This window comes from Magnolia sinica, chromosome 1 (assembly GCF_029962835.1).
Source record: "Magnolia sinica isolate HGM2019 chromosome 1, MsV1, whole genome shotgun sequence".
Lineage (NCBI taxonomy): Eukaryota > Viridiplantae > Streptophyta > Magnoliopsida > Magnoliales > Magnoliaceae > Magnolia > Magnolia sinica.
In genome coordinates this window covers 58,587,053-58,600,370 of record NC_080573.1, presented here as the reverse complement: position 1 = coordinate 58,600,370, position 13,318 = coordinate 58,587,053, and positions in this window count along the sequence as shown.

The window sequence follows — 13,318 nt, the reverse complement described above, 5'->3', positions numbered from 1 at the left end:
TAGGCCTCCACCATTTGATGGCTCCAACTATACCTATTGGAAAGCCAGAATGAGGATTTTCTTAAAATCCATGGATGAGAGCGTGTGGCAAGGTGCAATGACTAATTGGACCCCTCCTACCACTGAAGTAACTGGCATCGACGGATCCAAAACTATGAAAGTCACACCTTATTTTTCTTGGACCACTCTTCAGAAAAGTGAGAGCAGTGCCAATGCAAAGGCTCTAAATGCAATCACTTGCACACTATCACTGGATGAATTCAAGAGAATTATATCTTGTGATACTGCAAAGCAAGCCTGGGATATTTTAGAAATGATACACGAGGGAACAACAATTGTCAAGAAATCTAAAATCCAAATCCTCACAACCAAATTTGAGGAAATACGTATGGAAGAAAGTGAAACTTTCATGGACTTCTATACAAGATTAAATGACAATGTTAACTCTATGTGAGGTCTCGGTGATAGAATCCCAGAAAGCAAAGTCTGTGCAAAGATACCATGCTCACTTCCTGAACGGTTCAATTCAAAGGTGATGGCGATCCAGGAACTTTGTGATACGGATAATATGAGGGTAGAAGAATTAGTTGGTTTCTTACAGACCTATGAGTTAACTTTTAAAGCTCCTAAAGGTAAATCTATCACTCTTAAATCTTCTAAATATATTTCTTAAGAAAATTGTAGTAATTCTGATTTAGAAAATTCTGAAGATGATATGGCCCTTTTAGCTAAAAAGTTTTATAAGATTTTTAAAAGTAAAAAAAGGGTTGATTTGCAAAAACATAATAAAAAAAAAATCTAAATCCAAAACCTGAAAATCTTTAAAAGATAGTCAATGTTATAATTGCCATGAATATGGGCATCTAGCAAACAAGTGTCCTAAAAAGGACAAACCTAAAAAGAAAGGTATGTTGGCTACTTGGGATGAATCTTTTGGCGCTGAAACCTGTTCTGAATCAGAAGATTCTGAAACCGAGTCGGGTAATGAAGTCAAAGCCCTTATGACTCTAGCCAAGTTCACTTTTTCATATAATGATGTTCAACTAGCAAAGAAAATCTGAATAGTAATCATGAAAATGAAGAAGATCTTCAAGATGCTTATAATGCCCTCTGCAAGGAGAGTTGTAAAATTGCTGTTAAACTTAAACTTCAGAAAGAGAAGTTTTCAAAACTTAAAGAAAATTTTGATTCTCTTGTTTTAGAAAAATCTCACATTTTAGACTGTTTTGAAAAAACTAAGGGCAACTAAGATTTCAAAACCTCCCAAGTTGAAAACTTAAAATCTGAAAACGAAAAGCTAAAAATTGAAGTCTCTTCACTCTTGAGTTTAAAGGACACAGGAAGTATGCCCAAGGTGATCCTAAGTTAGAAAAACTATTATCCGAATCCAGAAAATGTGGTGACTGATTTGGATTGGGCTACGACAAAAGTATTCCTCCCAAACATAAGAATACTCATCCTAAGTTTGTGAAAGGAGAGTCTTTAAACTCAAAAGGGAAAAGTCTAAATCAAAATTATCCTAAAAATGCTAAAACTTTTCAATCCTTAAAACTTAAAAAGCAACCATATCAACTATAAAAATCAGAATCGTAATCCTTTAGATGAGAAAATTATTGATTTACTTAAGGAGCTGTTAAAATCTAACTCAGTGGGTTGGTCTTATAACAACTACAAACACAAGAAGACCAACTATACTCTTAAACCCAAGACTGTAATGAAATAGGTTCCTAAGGTTACTTGCTTGGTTGCCCACACTGCTTTCAAAGCTACAAGCCATTCAAAGTGGTACCTAGACAGTGGATGATCCAGGTACATGACTGGTGATAAAGGTCTTTTTACCCATCTTAAAGACATGATTGATGACAAAGGTCTGTTTACCCATCTTAAAGACATGACCGATGGTTCAGTCACATTCAGTGATGGTAGCAACTGCAGGATTGTTGGCTAAGGTACGGTCCAACTTTTTATCCTCCCTTTATTTGAAAATGTTTTATTTGTAGAAGGATTAAAACATAACTTATTAAGCATCTCTCAAATATGCGATAATAATCATAGCATAAAATTTACTAACCTAGGGTGAGAAATTTTGTTATAAAAATGATTATGTAATATGAACTGGTCGTATAATTTCTGAAAACTGCTACATTGTAAGTGATTCAAGCTCATCTAATTTAACATACTACATGGTCCATACCGATGAGATCGAGTTATGGCATAAACGCCTCGGACAAGTACACTACCGTAACTTGTATAGATTGAGCAAAAGAGAGTTAGTAAGAGGCTTACCCAAAATACAGAAAATAGATAAAATAAGTGGTGAATGTCATATTAGCAAACAAACTAGAAGTACTCACGAAAAAGTGAACTCCAATGTCACATTTAAACCACTCGAACTTCTCCACATGGATCTTATTGGACCAACTAGAATGGAGAGTTGAGGTGGCAAGAAGTACATACTGGTAATCGTGGATGACTTTACCAGAGATTCACTTGGGTAGTCTTCTTAAGAGACAAGTCAGAAACTCTCGATGAAGTAAAAAGGATACTTAGACATATCCAAACTAAAAACGAGTCTCAAGTCTGTAAGATCCGTAGCGATCATGGATCAGAATTTGAGAATAACAATTTTGAGAAGTTTTGCAGTGATCAGGGAATATCATATGAATTCTCTACGCCTAAAACACCACAATAAAATGGTATAGTAGAAAGAAAAAATAGAGTGCTTCAAGAAATGACAAATGTAATGTTAAATAGTATGAAGCTCCCTAAAAATCTTTGGGCCGAAGTCATAAATACTATGTGTTATATAATTAACCGTGTTTATACTAGAAAATTAAATAGTAAAACGGCTTATGAAATGTGGTTTGATAAGAAGCCTATTGTCAAATACTTTCCAGTTTTTGGCAACAAGTGCTACATTTTATGTGACCAGGAAAATCTAGGTAAGTTTGACACCAAAAGTGATGAAGGGGTATTTTTAGGGTATGCTCTGAATAGTCGAGCGTATCGGGTTCTTAACAAGAGGACCAATGTTATTCAAGAGTCCATTAATGTGGTTATTGACGATCACTTGATTACACCTGTCTCAAATTTAGAAAATGATGAAGTACTTCTAATTGATAAACCAAACTCTTCATCAAGTCAACATAACACTGAACTGAGGACTATTAAAGACCATCTAACTATTCAGATTCTTGGAAACCCTCTCACTGGTGTGCGCACTCGTAGACAACTAGAAGATATGTGTAATTATGTGTGCATTACATCTCAGATAGAACTGGCTAACGTAAAAGAAGCTCTTACTAACGAAAACTGGATAGTTGTGATGCAAGAAAAGCTTAATCAATTTGTTAGAAATGATGTTTGGTACTTAGTTCTAAGACCGAAAGATAAACATATTATCGAAACAAAATGAATTTTCAAAAATAAGTCTAATGAACTTGGTAATATCATTAGAAACAGGGCTAGGCTGGTTGTACAAGGGTACACTCAAATTGAAAGCATTGAATATGATGAAACCTTTGCCCCAGTAGCTCGTCTTGAACCAATCAGACTATTTATATCCATTATATGCTTTAAAAAGTTTAAAATATACTAAATGGTTGTAAAGAGTGCTTTCTTAAATGACGATTTGCATGAAGAAGTATATGTTGAAAAACCGATGGATTTTGAAGACCCTAAGAATGCTGATAATGTCTATCGCCTAAAAAATGCTCTCTACGGTTTTAAACAAGCTCACAAGGCATGGTATGAAAAGTTGACTAATTTTTTGTTAAGTCATAATTTTCTAATGGGAAGTGTTGATAAGACTCTATTTGTTAAGAAACATAATGATTACATTTTAACAGTACAAATTTATGTTGATGATATAATTTATGGATTTACCTGTGCTAACATGACTGTTGAGTTAGCAGATTTTACAAAATCTAAGTTCGAAATGAGCATGGTTAGAGAATTGAATTATCTTCTAGGGTTGCAAGTTAAACAACAACCTGATGGTTTCTTTATCTCTCAAATCAAATATGCTCTGAACTTTGTTAAAAAGTTTAAATTTGAGAATGGAAAAATTTTTGTTACTCCTATGAGTACTACTTTGAAACTCTCAAAGGACTCTACAAGTAAGAGAGTGGATCCTAAACTATATCGCAGTATGATTGGAAGTTTGCTTTATTTAACTGCAAGTAGACCTGATATTGCATTTAGCATAAGAATTTGTACTAGATATCAATCTGACCCTAAAGAGTCACATTTAATTGTTGTTAAGCATATTATGCGATATGTCGTAAGTTCAGTAAATCTGGGTCTTTGGTATCCACATGATACTAGTGTTCAATTAGCTGGTTATACTTATGCTGATTGGGCTGGTAACGTTGATGATAAGAAATCAACCAGTGGTGGTTGTTTCTATGTTGGGAACTATTTAGTTTCTTGGCAAAGTAAGAAACAAAGTTCCGTATCACTCTCAACTGCTGAGGCTGAATATATTGCAGCAAGTAATGCATGTACTCAACTTGTATAGATGAAAAGAATTCTAAGCGATTACGGAATTGCACAGGACTCTATGGTTCTATATTGTGATAATTCCAGTGCTATTAATATATCTAAAAATCCAATTCAGCATTCACGAACCAAGCACATTGACAATAGGTATCATTACATTCGTGAATTAGTGGAAGAAAAGATAATTTCTTTGGAATATATTCCAACCGAGTCTCAACTTGCTGACATATTCTCAAAACCGCTCGACAAAAGCAAGTTTGCTAAATTGAAATTTGATCTTAGTATGTGCAATTTGAATTGATAAATAACGTATTTCTGTATCATAATGTATATATTTGTTAATTTAAATGTTTAAATTTTAAAATTTTATGAGTATTGCATATTTTGGGTTGTGTACAACTAGTTGAGCACATACTCAACCAGTCATGGCACGACCGGTCGAGCATTTACTCGACCAGCCATGTAGTGCGGGTTGGTGCTTTATTTGGGGGAAAAAATTCCTATTTTTCATTCTGGGTTTCTTCTCCAACAGGTCCAAGGTCGACCGATCAAACCCATCTCTCAGTTCTTCAAGGTTAGTGCTTTATTTACATTTTCCTTGTACATTCAAGTTCTTAGCACTCCTTTTTCATCATTGGTATAGTTTATTTCTTGATTCATAGTGGTTTTTAGGGTTTTCTTCTCAAAAATCTGATCCAGTGAAAACCTATTCTACTTCTTTTGCAATCTACATTTTTCTTGTATTCCTTGTTGTAAATGGAAGGTAGAGCCGGAAAGAAAAGTACTTGTAGTCCTTCAACTTCTAGGTCGACTCCTATCACAATGCACCACCTTCGGTCACTCGAAGATGATCCCTCCTATGTGCGGGATATTAGGTTACGCAATGTTATAGTTGAACGACCTGCTCATGTTGATCATCTAGCTCCATTTGATATCTTTCCTCTCCTCCAATCTGTAGGATGGGATAACATTCTACATTGGGGTGGGCCAGCATACCAGTCAATTACACAAGCTATGTATGCATGTATTTCTAATTTTTCTACTGAAAATCTGACATTCATTATTGCAACTAGAGAAGATCCAGTTGAAGTAGACCGACATCTTATTTCTGGTCTAATGGACATACCTGTCAATGATGAAGGTATTTGCATTAGCACTCTAGTGGCAAAACCGTCTGAATCTGAGAAGCGTATGCTTACTAGAGCTTTGTGCAATATAGATGTAGAATGGAGTACTAATGGAAATGCATTGCCTCAAAGTATTTGTTACCCAAATACAGAGTCCTTCATAGGATATTCATTTTTAATGTTTATCCTCATTCTGGTAACAAAACCGAACTCGCTACATTCATGGTTCGGATTCTTTATTCCATCATCTTTGATACCTCTGTATGTCTTCCTTCTTTGATTTATCATTGCATCATTCAATTCCGTCTCCATCCAGGACACAGTGACATTCCCTTCGCGTATCTTATGACTGTGTTGGCCTCCCATATTTTAGTGGTTATGCCTATTGGAGAAGCTCCGATTCAACACATAATCTTCAACAATTCCAATATAAACAAAATGAATCTGAGGTTGGCTGCAGGCCAAGTTAATGTGGGTGTTGGTGGAGCTGATACAGTAAATGAAGAGGAAGGTGATTTCCCTCTAGATGACATTAACATGGATGATGTTTTTGATGAGATCGAATCTGATTCAACAGATGATCCTGATTATCAGCCATCTAACTTTGATGCGCGGTTGCACTCACTTGAGGAGAAGGTAAAAAACATGATTGTGTCCCATGATTTGTAGTTCAAATATATGTGCAAACATCTTAGGCGCCTTAACAAGGGACTTCATAAACTTGATCTTTCCATACCTGCTCCTTCATCAGGTTCTGATTAGTATTTTCTTATCTAGTTTGTAATAACTTTCATGATACTTGGACTTCTTTTGTTTTATGGGGTTGTTAAACATGGTTGATCATGCTTGAACAATACTTGTTTTAATATCTTGATCATTTATTCCTTATTACTCTTCTTATTCTTCCTTATTTATCTGCTTCCTATTCCTTTTCTTGGTTCCTTCCTTTGTCATATTGTGACAAAAAGGGGGAGAATTTTTGTCATGCTTGTGATATATGGCATGTGGATTGATGTGGATTGTGGATAGATAGGTAACCCTACTTTTTATAAGGGGAGTAAAGTAAGGGGGAGTTTTGTTTTTGACGCGATTTTTTTTTTGTGGATTGATGTGGATTGTGGATGGCATGTGGATTGTGGATAGATAGGTAACCCTTCTTTTTGTAAGGGGGAGTAAAGTAAGGGGGAGTTTTGTTTTCGACGCGATTTTTTTGACCTGTTTATAGGTGCATGATTCTTTAATGATTCTTTAACCAGGTTGTAACTGGTTTATATTGATAACTAGTGTATGATTCTTTGTGTGTATAATGCTTATGTTACGAAGTTTGTCACAAATTTGACAAAGGGGGAGATTGTATGTGTTATGGCATCTAGCTCCTATGATTGTCAAATTTTGTAGTGCCAAAACCTCTTGGAATCCGTGTCCTGTGTAGCGCATCTACATATATAAGACAGTGCATCTCATGTACATGGACAAAGGTCTTTACTTCAAGAACTTCAAGATTACATGTTCATGTTCAACTGTGAATTCCATATTTAAAGCTACAATAGTTCAAGTTTTCAAAGTTTCGTCCAAGTCAAGACAAACTTTCTTTACTTTGATCTACAAGCTCAGGCTTCAATGTATTACAAATTCAAGCTTCAGAAGTCTCAAGGTCAATCTTCATCATCTAACAAGATATCAAGCTTCATGAACTTCAAAGATCATCTATCAACTGAAGTAAAAGTAGATTCAATGTTTATACATCATGTATAAGGTATGAATGACCCTATATTGACCATAGGGTAGGTCATTTTGAATACATAATTTAAATTGGGTCACTTTATAAGTGCATTGACTATTTCTCGAATTGTCTTGGACTAAGTTCGATTAGTCCTAGCACTGGCTCGACCAGTCCAAGAATTCCTCAACCAGTCCTAAGTTTGTTACTGATTTTCAAAAATTTTTATTAAAGCCTCGACCAGTCCTGAAGACTGCTCGACCGGTCGTATGAACAGTGCTCGACCTGTGCTCGACCAGTCCTGCAGGCTCGACTCAAAGTCCAGCAACTAAATTGGGTGCCACATGACTAGTCGTGGACAGGACTCGACCGGTCATGGAGGCCACTTGACTAGTTGAGCAGGTCCTTTGATCAGTCGTGGAACAACCTTATCTTATCATGCCCAAACTTTTAAAAGTTTGTTGGTCCTATGACCAGTTGTGGTGACGTCAGGACCAGTCAAGAGTGCGATTTTTGCACTTACAAATAGGGCACGAATTTCAGAGTTTGGTATTCAATTCAAGCAAAATCTATACGCCACTACGAGAGATAAGTAATGATATTCTTAAGCTATTTAGTGCTCATTTTATATTCTCTTTAGCTTTTTGCATTTGATTTTGTATTCTACATTCCAATTTTATTTAAAAGAGGGATTGAAGTATTCCTATTTCTTGGAATCAAAATCAAATCAAGCTAGCCCAAGGTGATTTAATTTAAAATCAATTTAGAACCTAGAACCATTTTGTAAGAGAGTGTGAACATTGAACTTCTACTCCGATTTGGTTCTACTAAGCTGCATCAAAAGTAGAATATCAAGATAAGTATTTTATAGTTTTGTAAATTCATTATTTTAGTTTCATTGAGATTGTGTCAGAAACATCTCTTTGTTTTGGTTTGTCTGAGGTGATCCATAAAACTAAGAGTGTGGGGTTTTTGAACTATGTAAGCCCACTTGAAAGACACAATTGTGAGGGTTTTAAGTGAACCTTGAAAAACCTATTTTCATAGTGAATACTAATATCCGCTATGTGAGGATATTAGGAGTGGAGTAGTTGTGTGGCTATTTTTCTAAACAGTTGGGGTACACATAAGCGAACCACTATAATTTTTGGTCTTGTGGTTGATTGATTATTTCTTTTTCTGGATGTTTGTAATTTCCCTTTTTGCATTTGTGGAGAATATTGTAATTTTCTTTTATATAAGTGTGAGAATGTTGTAATAGCTTAGTTATTTCCTTTGCTATTTATTTCTTTATTCCTCTGTATCAGTTTGAGTTTTTAATACACAAACCGTTCTAGGAATCAGGTTGTCCTACCATAAACCTTTGGTTTTTGGTGTAAGGTTGTCCTTAGAACAACATCTGTATCAACCTCTCAATACCTGTACTCTTGAGGTTGCATTTAATTTTTGCATTTTGAGATTGTTTATTGCGATGAATATTTTTATTTTTTTAAATTCCGCTGTTGATTTTTTAATTTGGCATAGTCCTATTCCACCCCCCCCCCCCCCCCTCTAGGACTTAATAGCTCGACCTTTTCAATTGGGCCGACTTCCACCATTTTGATGGACTTGTGGGTTGAGATAAGGATGGTATTGGGCCCTTGGTTGCTCACTTAAATTGCTAGTTATTGAGCTACTGTAGTGGGGTCCATTTCATTCATGCTTAAACTTATTTTTGGGCCATACATTGTGTACACAGGCTGCACACCTCTTGGGAATTAAGCCTTGGGCCTTAATTCCCCTCTTGGGGCCCATGTTGTTGAATATAGCATTAGAACCCTACTCTTACGGCCCATTATGAGGGATATATATATATATATATATTTGTGTCTGTGTGACCACCTTTTTTTTATCTTGAATTTGGGCTTTAGGCCTTCTATCCATATAGATCATGGTTCTTATACCTTTTGGGGAATGGTGGTTAAATGTCCCCATTATCAACCCCTCTAGGCTCGATTGTATCTAAGTGTGAGTGGATGCCCATCTAAGAATCTTAGTAGGTTCACTTCTGCATCACTTAGACCTGTAGCTTGTATGCCCAGTCTCATGGGCTACCCCAGGTAAATGGGCCCCCACTAAAGGTTGGATTTCCATATGGATATTGTCTAAGTACCTAGTCTTGGTTCCTTCTTGGATAGGAGGATTGTACTACCTTGTATATCGCAACATAGTGCGTCTAGATCCATCTTCATGGCCCATGTGCATCATTGCATGCTTGAATGACACTGTGTGTATGGTTATGATTGTGCTATTGGGCATTACATGATACCTTCCCTGAGGGATGTAGTATCCCCTCTTGAGGACATTGGGTGCTTGGAATTGATGCATGGGTGATTGTGTGATTCATGCATTTAACATTACATAGCATATAAACATTATCGCCCTTGCTTCATTAGGGCTATAACCTCCACAGATACATTGTGAACGGCCATGATTGGACATAGAAAATGTTACTTGAGCATATTGGGTGCATAGGATGCCCATGGGTGAAAATCCCAAAACTTCCATGGTACCAAGGATCTGCCCTAGTGCCGTGACCAGGTGCAACCATGAGCGCACGAGTGCCTTACACCATTAGGCCTCGACTCCTACTATCGTGTAGTCAGTTGGGTTGGGGTGTGGCCTTATCCACCTGAGAGAAAGAGGGCAATAGTTAGGCTGAGTTTGATCAGCTTGTGAATGGGTTCACTACCGTCGAGCCTTGTTAGTGATTAACTAACCACAGGCGGGTAGTGAGATCTCTTACACTCGTTTGACTGTGCAAGTCTGAAGAGCGAAAGTCATTCTGCAGTGTACTTAACCCCGGTAGATCCCTTATGATGGAACAATACTGATACGTGATTTAGATATGAGGATTGACATCACTTTACATTGCATTTGCATCAGCTGTATAAGCCTTATATTGCATCGCCTTGGCATGGTGCCCAGTACTCATTGCATTATATAGCCTTGGTATGGCTTCCTGCATTATTGTATTACCTTGGTATAGCTTCTTGCATTCATGATAGCCTTGGTAAGGCTAGTGGTATTGGTATTGATCATGACTCCCTTCTGCATTCTCCATCTTCTTCTGAGCACCATTGTCACACACTTTCACCACCCTCTAACCTTTCTATAAGATTATGCACGATTGATGCATGTAGGAGATCCTAGGTCGGCATCTTAGCAGCGGAGCTTGGATAGGAGTTGAGCCGAGGACCTAGTATTGCAGATCTTTCCTTCTTTCTTCTGTTACCTTATGTATTTCCTTTCAGCCTTATACTTGAAAAGTTCAAATTCATAGTGAATTTTGCGATATGTACCCTTGTTATTTCTGAGATTTACTGCTGTGATCTTGGGTATGCTCGTATTGGAATGGATATATAATTATGAAAATCCTCTTTATAGGATCTCAGGATTGAAACCTGCTTTAGGAGCCGAGAATGGGGTACTATAGAGGCTGTTGCGGCCAGAACCGGCTATCGGGTTCCTTGGGAGTCCGGTTACCAAGTCTGGGGCATGACAATTTATCGTTTCTTGAGATTTTTTTCTTTACAATTTTTTTCCAAATAAATTAGCCTTTGTGATGAGGGATGTACCCTTCTCAATATCTAACATGTGTTACTACCAGTGTTCAAGTTGTTGGTATCGCTACAAGTTTCGTTGGGCAGAAATAAAGATATAATATCATTATCGCTGATAACCGGAAATACAGGAAAAAAGAGATAAACATGAAGAAAGCTATAGAAATTTTCAATGAAACTTCAGGAAATGCCCACACACACATATTTGCATATTTAAGAATTAATTTTTTTAAAAAAGAATGCAGTAAATAATATTTTTCTATTTAATCAGGTCCAAAAAATACGTGAAGGTGTAATAAAACACTCCATTAATAACTAAAATGAGTTGATATAATATAAATGTAGATATCATATAATAATTAAGAGATCTACAAGTAAATGAATTTAAAAAGTAGACATTTTCGGCCAAATTTCATCCCCACATAGAGTGACGGGGTAGCTCGTAATCATCATTTGGATCTCATTATAGTTGGGTGTGGTGATGTTGCCCAATATGTTGGTAATACTTTTCCTAGGTTATCCTTTCCTCGTACTAATTGATAAACTCTCTTATGTACATCTCATAGTCGTCCTCCCCGAACTGTACGAGTACGCCTAGATGTGGGTACTGCGTGACATACATCAATGGCATTGGCTGAGTGGGGTCATAGATCGAGTCCAACCCCTACTCCCTGATAGTATTGCTGCCAATCATAAAGGTACCCCAAATATCCTCCTGTCTAGGGGTCATGAGTAGAAAGACTATCTGTTGGTTATCTATATCCATGGGTAGATGAGTGTGACTAAATGTTCAAGCTGACATGCCCATACCCATGATATCCCCCGTGCATATAAGGTGGGACAGAGGTAGAGCTCCCCTGTTATAAATTAATGTCCATAGATGACAAGCTGCTTACGAGACCGTCAACCGTGGCATGTCTGTCTTTCTTCTTCGAATTATGCTTGAAAATATGTGTGGGCTCTGATGCCCTCATTCTAGATGGAGGATGAGATCCATTGTCGTCATCCTTAGTGGCATGGTCAAAGTACTACTCCTCAATAAATTGACCAACGGATCGCTAACTCTGATTCGTCGTGTACCCATACTACTACCACCTTCGCCCCCACTAGTATGACCTACATCGGCGTTAGTGCTTCCATCCCCTACCTCATCACTGCTATTGTCATCATCGTCATCATGATCAGTGTAGAGTGAGGGTTGAGTCTCATCATTATCACTCATTATAACTTGATGATGGGGAGGGGTCTAACACCCCAAACTTTTCAATACCCAAGTATTCAAAGTTCTCGAGTGTTACCATAGAATTTAACATATTATGTACATGCATATGGTACCAATCTAGCTAACCTAACCTTATATCTTTTCCCCAATGCGAATTTGACCATTGGGAATAGTCTCCATTCATAGATCAAGCCATCTGGTCGTTGATTTTGAGACAAGACCATCCATCATGTGATTTGACATATGTACCTTTCCTTAAAAGAATTGGTGAATAACTCTTTTTTCATAATGATTTAGATGTAATTTCTTTTGTAAGAATTGTTTAGAAAGGTGTATATAACTAAGTAGAACCATTGAATTTCACAAAACTCTTAGATCAACAATAATTACGAAAATGCGATTAACATATACCCTTGAATCCCAAATCATATGGTTCTCATGATCCGTTTCATGTGAAATTTTACATCAGACATAATTATCATAAATTAACTACACACATCGAATTTTAGCCCTTAAATCATTGTAAAAGTGGCCCAATTAACAAATCAACCCTTAATCGTTGATTTTGGTGTCCATCGAGTGAGGAAAGCTCATAGGTAGTTGTAGTAGGATATTTTCCTCCATATGAACGACTTGGATTAGCCATCAAATGGACTAAGTGTAAAATATAAAGACCTCACTTTGGTAGGCTTTTACTTTGCTGACAAGTTATCCTTTTAGGGCATACCAACTTTATATAAACATAGATCTTCAGATTTAACCACTTTCTGCCATCCATCGTAACACAAACTTAGACCACACTTTGACTGCACATGACTATGATATCATATAAAATTTGGACCCCGATCTATGATCTTACACCGTTGAACGCTGAAGCTAGTTCTGTCATTTTGACGCAAAAGGTGACATTTTAGATTTAGACTTTTTCCACCATCGATCAATCACCAAATTTTGTTCAACTATTTACCTATCTTGACTACACATTTTTTTTAAAAAAATTGGGACCTGATCATTGAACATGGACCATTATTTGAGATTAAGTCCATTTCGACACCCATTAGGAGAACTTTTAAGATAACCCTTCGATCAACTCCATATTCGTAAGTATGCCCTAACGTGACCTTACAAAACCGATGAAGGGATTGGA